At 36.7% G+C, this 7,541-nt stretch overlaps 1 protein-coding gene across 3 annotated transcripts in view; it reads right to left on the bottom strand.

The window, feature by feature from the left end:
* Positions 1 to 6,902, bottom strand: part of NKX2-2 (NK2 homeobox 2) — a 14,065-nt gene extending 7,163 nt beyond the window's left edge. For all 3 annotated transcript variants that reach the window (XM_073672448.1, XM_073672449.1, XM_073672447.1), the window contains exon 1: positions 6,644 to 6,902. The gene's annotated coding sequence lies outside the window, so the exon portion shown is untranslated. The remainder of the gene's footprint in view (positions 1 to 6,643) is intronic.
* Between the last annotated feature and the right edge of the window lie 639 nt (positions 6,903 to 7,541).

Genomic DNA, 7,541 nt, shown 5'->3' with positions numbered 1-7,541 from the left:
AGAAAAAAAAAGAGATTTGTAGCAAAGCAGAATATTGAGTATTTACAGAACCTACAAGACCCACTCAAGATATTGGGCTTTACCTAAACAAGATGCTATTCAAATGGCAAGAGACCAACTTATGTAAACCTCGTAGGTCAATATTGTGGTTGGGGCTTAGGGATGAGTAGTATAAATTAAAAAGCAAGTAATTGATTCTACTTTGCTCCAAAATAAACTAAAGTGTGTAGAAATGTAATCATCCTGGGAGATTGGCTCTTTGTTAAAGGTAAAGCATGGTCATTGTGATGTCTAGACGCCTTTTTAACAATGTTACTATGTAAAATAAACCTGTCTATTAGCTTTGATGGGTTCTCTGGAGGAAATACAGAGCAATTTGTATGTGTGATGGTTGTAAATAAGATAACATAGGTGCGATCTAAGTATTATAAGAGCTTATGCGATCTGCCTATTGTTCAGATGTGTTAATTACTGCACTGTTTACCTTATTTTCTATTTGTTAGAAAAACTGTATAAAATTTACCATATATATTTTTTATTTAATTGCATGAAAATATTACAGATATTTAAGGCTTGCAAATGTTGGTATTATTTTATTTAACGTATATTAGATTTTTATCTTATGCCTTATGTAGTATATGCATCGTTACCAGCATAATATTTATTATATGTTGTGTTATAATGTTTTCACTCTTTTATTCCTATTATATTTTACTTGTATTATCATCATCATTGTTATTATTATCATTATTTATATTTGTCTGAATTTTTGTATTTTTATATCAATTTGCTACGATTCTAATTAAATATAGCATGTTTCTGGGGTTGGAGCAGGATTTGTATACTGTGAGTTTTGGGTGCATCAAAAGGGTCTAGGGAAGTTCTCTGACTTTCTCCCACCACTGTACACCAAGAGAAAAAAAAGTCTGGGAGATGCAGGAGGTGAAAAAAGCCAATGGATTATTGTTGATCAGTTGATTTCAGTATCTGTGTGCCTCCCATCTAGTATGTGATGTGTGTGACAATGCCATGGGTCTTAGCAAGCCCCCAGCTCATCCTGGGTGGTCGGACCCGGGCAAACACAAATACAAACCGATTGCTAAGCTGCGGACAATGGGCGAAATGTAGACAAATGTCCGGCTCCTGTTGGATGCTTTTGTCAGGGCTCAGTTTTTGCATTTATTTCAGTAGCCAAATAATACATGATTGACGCCCTCTTACAATGTGCCCTAACTGTTTGGGATAAATCTGAGGTTGTTGCTAGTTGTCATGGCATTCAACCTCTTTCAATGGGGCTATCTCTTCATTCAGTTCTCAACCCTGCCGCAGCTTTAACCCTTCGCCGGCTGATGGTTGACTTGGCAAAGAAATGGTTAATTCATGTAGGAACCCTTAGGCAATAGGAAATTGGCCTTTAAAATAGTTTAAAAGTAAAAAAAAATGTATTTGAGAATTAGAAATAAACATAAAAATGTAAAACTTATATTTGGGCTGATGCAAAGTCGGTATGATGCCCACAATGGATTTCCTTCATTGTCTAGAATTTTGTGACAATTTATAAATGGACTTATTGAAATCGAAACTGTGTTTATGGCTTTCTGTTGGAGAATTATTATATTGGTTTAATAGTGAACTGAGACCCTGAAATACAGCTTGATAGACTTGATGCCTGGAAGACCCCAAATGCTATCTGGTGTTGTAGAGAATAGTGGTCTGTTCTAGACCACCTGACAGGTGAATATTCCTTGATACAAGGACTTGCAGGACTTGTGGCTCATTAGTTGTACGAAGCACACAATAACTTCATTCATGTGAACTACTAGCTGAAAACCAGCATTAGGTGCAATATTATCTGATAACCCATCTATGTGCTATCAACCAATAATATTGGTTAAGGTAATGTACTTTTTCCCCCCTGAAAATATATACCGTAGTCGTCTGCAAATAGCTATGCAATAAGTTCTCAGACTACATAAATGTTTTTTTTTCCTGAGGACTTATTGCATGGCGGTTTGCAGATGACTATATATATATATATATATATATATATATATATATATATATATATATATATAATAAATTGTATATGTATATATAAATACATTAAATAAATATATATATATATATATATATACATTTCATGTATTTTAATTAAGTTACATAGTATATATTAGACAGAATCAAAGGCATGTCTTTTTAGGTATTGATTACATTAGATTCCTGCTCTTGATATAATGAATTAATTACTTATCATACTTTTCCCATAGATTGCACACAAAGGAGCAATTATATAATTATATTGTTGGACTCCTATCTATTTTATCTATTTTCGTTTACAGTGTTTTCCCCTAATAATAGTTGCACGTTGAGTTTACCAGTTAACCTACGATAGTAATTACTAGTTTTAACCTGTTACCTGCCAATCGCTGCATTGAACATTAATGGAAAAGCGTATAATTTCTATGTGACAAATTGGTTATTAAGACACTTTAGGATTATACTGCCTGTTTCTGTAGGCTTACTGAAGCACTAAAGGTTTGTGCCATTTTTGCTTATCTTCCTCTGTAATAATCTATTCCAGTAAAATGCTGTGAAAAAAATATTTCGATTATTGATGAAGCTCGATGTGTTTGGGAAAATGTGGGGATTTGCAAATGTTTGTAGTTGTATCATTATAACGGAAATAAAGAACAGTTACTACCATTATACCGCTATATCGTGATATGATACTGCCATGTATTAAATAGGGACTGCTCTACCTTGTAGTGTGCGATTGGGGCAGGGGTATGGGTGTAGCACAGAGTTAGTGTTTGGGGATTGGGAGAGTTGTGGGATTATTTGAACAAGTGAGCAAGGAGGAAAGAGATGTGACTGTGATAAGTGGCTGCACTTCAGCTCAAGTGCTCTCTGCTACTATTTACCTGTTTACTTTTACAGGTGGCTTTATAGCACATGGCACCCGTCTTGTAGTAGTGTTGTGTATTTTTTCCCTACTAATCAATACATTTCCTCCATTCTCCCCTACCACTAATCTTTATGTATATAATATATACATAGTTCTATCCCCTACCTTTAATTTCTATGTATAGAAAAAGTTATATAGTTATAGTTCTACCCCCTACCACTATTATTTATGTATATAATATATATACATAGATATACATATATATATATATATATATATATATAGTTACCCCACACCACTAATCTCTATGAATACATTATATACATTGTTCTACTCCCTACCTCTAATTTCTATGTATATAACATATAGTTCTCCCCTTTCATTAATCTCTATGTATATAATATATCTAAATATAAAGATATATGTGTATATATATATATATATATATATATATATATATAAATTCTCACCTACCACTAATCTCTATGTATGCAATATATCCATAGTTCTATCCCCTGCCACTAATCTCGCTCTCTATAATATATACATAGCTCCCCCAAACAATTATCTCTATGCATGTTATACATGTGAATGTACACACATACTTGGAATAGTATTTAATATAAAATATGATCCTCAATAAAGTTCTAAACATTTAAGTTAATCTCTAAATTTAATCTCCCAACTCCAAAAACAAACACAAATAAACCTTGCGCTTTAATATTATTGACCCTACCAGAAAGTGATAATAAAATAAAATGTATCTTTCGGGTCCCTTTGTTTGCAGCAGTCCTGGGAACCTATTCAGATTGCTCGGTACTGTATCCCTAACTCCCACCGCACTCCTTGCCTTATGCCTCATTTTCCTATCTGCTGCCATCTCCATCTCTTCTTCTCATCTCCTGAATACTCAGCTCCTTCTCTCTCACCAGCCAGTTCTCTGTCTCTACATGGCTTTATTTCTTAATCTCTCTTAACACCTCTCTTCTCCTTCTCCCACTATTATTTCTCCTATATATTGAAACTTCCTAGGTAATGACCTGTCTTTTTGACAATTGGATTATAACACCGCTAGAGTATTTCAGAGCATGTCTTTTTTTCTCTCCCATCTATCAGCAGATTATCTCATCCAAAATTCATGACTCCCCTGCATGAAGCAGGGACATGACTGTTTATTTTCCTTTAATGAAACTTGTTGTGACATACATTTTCATGGCATGATAGGAAACAGGAGAAGTGTCTGGCAAAAAATCCAAAAATCTGCGCTGTAAAAAGGGGGCACCACCAGGAAAAAAAAACAGTGACCCTTTTTTTATGGCTGATGAAAACGACACAGTGCCAGGCTGCAGCGTTATGCCCATTCTCTTGGCATATAGTCATAATATCTGATGTGAGAGAGCATAATGGATGTGCATTGATAAAGCTAGTGTAATTTCATTCATTAAAGTGCTCAATTGCATCATTATATCTCCTTTAGGATGACATATAAGGCTGACCCTCTGCTCATCACACAACACAGCTCAGATAACAAGCTTCAAGTGGATTAGTCTATTGTTTGAATAGTTCCAAGGTGCAAGCAATTGTTTTCTTTTTTTCATTCACTTCAGACAAACAAAACATATTACACCTTAACGCTCTGTTGAGGATTACTGAAGCTGACACAAAGGCTTTGTTGGGTTGGATACTCTTCTCCATCTAGGACTTGGTGGTACACTTGAAATCAACTTGGAGGCAACACATAGACCAATTTAGCCCTGCCAATTATCTTAAAGACAATTTTTGCTGAAAGCACATAAACAAGCACAGGTGGAAATGATGAAAAGTTAAAATAATAGGCAGATGATCATATTACTGCTGACAATACATTCAGCTATGGATTTATATGAAGTATCGAAACCCAAGTTAAATGGCTGAGCAATATAACAGGCCATGTAATTCATTGAGAGTCCTTAAAATGCATTTAATAAAGTCAATAGGATTGTGGACCTCAAGGGCTGCCTTGGACCAACTTGATAAAATATCTGACTTGATGCAGCATTGGTAGTATCTACTCTGCAGATACAAAAAGATTGTATTAACTGTTTATAAATCAGTAAAGGCTATTCGCCTTCCATTAGGGTTAGATGATCATATGCATATAAATCAATACAAAGTAAACTCACCCACCTAAGGCACTTCCCCATGACAAGCTATTAATTATTTGTTCAAAATACAACAATCTAAATTGGAATTTTTATTCTATTTCACCAAAAGTGTGATAAACCCATTCTGAGAAAATAAGCTGGGGATTTATTCTTTGTATCAGTCACATTCCATGATGTGGATATGTCCTGAGGCTACACAGGAGGATTTAGCTTTGGGATTGCGCATAGGCTACAATAATGAATGCACCGGCACCAGCTAAATGTATAGCCTGGGTATATTTAAGGGCAAAGCTATGGCATAGCCCTGGGGTTTTTTATTTTATGTGCTGTCCATTATGAGAATTTAATATGAAAATCAAACCCTTTGTTTCCCTCAGGCTAACATTTTCTCTTTATTCATCTTCTCTGCTCCAGAAATGATTAAATATGTCACAAGGAGATTAAGCACCGTTATTTTCCCTGCGGAAACAGCCATTTCAAGCCCAGAATGATAAAACTCAGTATTTTATGGCCTGATTTCACGTTTATTTCTCAAAAATTAAATACAATGCTTTAAGCATATCCTTATCTAAACGTGGCTGCTACAAAATTGAGCCCCTGCAGGACATCTGTGGGAGGTTGGAGCCAAACAGTGATAATGAATGAAGTAGACAGTGGTGCACATGTTAGGTGCATTATTGCTTGTGATGTCCATTTCATAGAGGATAAACAGGATTTGCTATGGAAAATTAAAGTACCAGTAAAGCATGCTCTAAATGCTTTATTCATAATGATAATCGCTGTTCAAGTCAGGAAGGGTATGAGAAAGGAGGGAAATCATCATCTTGGTGGAGGAGGCTACAGAGATGGTGAAATATTACTGATCCTCCAGCGATCTCTACTGACCCAAAAGAGAACTGCTCAAGAGTTTCCATCACAGAAAGACGAGGGTAATACTAGGGAGAACCTGGTCCACTGACATCCTAAAGTGTTCTGCAGCACTCTGAAGTCATTAGCCAACACTGCTCTAGAATAGAAGATGTAGCCATCATGAGCAAGGATGGTGTTCCAACAGGTAAATAAAGAGCAGTAACCATCAGCCCTAACCCAAAAAGATAGGATCTCAAATCCCATATAGTGGCAGCCCTGATAGAAAGTTGAGCATGATTTATTACTCAGTTATCTCTTAGAGACCATCTGCAGGCACTAGTGCTACTTCTGTCACCTGTCTTCTCCTCTGCTCCAGAAAATGACCAGACCTTGGTCACTACAAGCGGTAGAGTCCATGCCCAGTGACTGAACCACCTGCTGAACCGCACAGATGAGGTTTCCCCATTTCTAAAATGTCATTAATCTTGCATTAAAATCCACATCACATAAGCAGTAAAATTAGCAGCATCTCAGCCGTGTGGAAATGATGACGGATAGTTAGGGTTTTTTTTTCAATACGCTGCTCAGATCAAACGATTTGCAGCCTCTTTGTGCAATTGCAAATAAACGTATCCCTTTAATCCAGTCTTTCAGAGGAAACAACTGCTCAAGAATAGAGATGTAAGACTTTTTATTTCAGGGTGCAAAGCAGCAGAGGGACAGCAAAAAAAGAAAATCAGCTCACCTGGTGGAGGATGACAGTAGGAAGCCAGGAGAAGAACAGCTGGGGACAGTGATGGGTTTCAGCTTTCCAGAGGTAAGTAAGGAGGAGTTGGATGGACAGATAAGGTGTCACTAGCTCACATACTCTGCTGCACTTCTCTCACTCTGCAAATACATTTATTTGCCCTTCTCATCAGTTGACCCACATATCTTCTCTCTCACTAACTCCCCTCTGCTCATATCTGCCTATGACTCCCTGAGTTCCTCCTGCAGAATGACTGTCACCCACCCCCACTCTCTTAAATTGCAGGTTCTATTTGCTTTTCTTCCCTGTGACGTGAGGCAAAATATTGGCCATATGTTCATCGGTAATAAATTGGTTTTAAGTGCAAACACCCTTTCCCTCTTGATAACGTTCATCTGGCATATACCTAGCTATGTTTTACAGTAGTTGCTGCAATGCATATTGTTATGCTCAAGGACTGTACACACTGTTCAATATACAAAGGGTGCCCAGATAGATCCATGCCTCATGCTGAATACTTGTGACTTGGATTCTTTAGTTGTGCTTTGCTTGTAATAAATATTTTTGTAGCCAACCAAGTAGCCAGCTGCAGCAGCAGATTTTAGTGTGGTGCACAGTTTGCATTAGATCTGCAGATACCACCTGTGCTAGCACATGCTTTGGTAGATATAGACCTATGATTTAGTTTCCATTTACCAGTAGGTATGAGCAGAATTTAAGTTGCGTAACTTGTAGGTGAGGAATGAATTTGGGGCAGGCTGATGTAAAACCAACTCCAAGGGCTGGTGATCAGTGGGAAAGATTCTGTGTGCTACTGTTGCTTTATTTACAAATATCATTGTCACAAAGTTCCCCGTTTTCTTTTTGTGTTACTTTCCCAAGCCATTTGTTAACA

This window comes from Phyllobates terribilis, unplaced genomic scaffold, assembly GCF_046119375.1.
Source record: "Phyllobates terribilis strain yellow unplaced genomic scaffold, ASM4611937v1 Scaffold_3__8_contigs__length_932513732, whole genome shotgun sequence".
NCBI classification, from domain to species: Eukaryota; Metazoa; Chordata; class Amphibia; order Anura; family Dendrobatidae; genus Phyllobates; species Phyllobates terribilis.
This window is presented reverse-complemented; position numbering and strand designations above follow the sequence as displayed.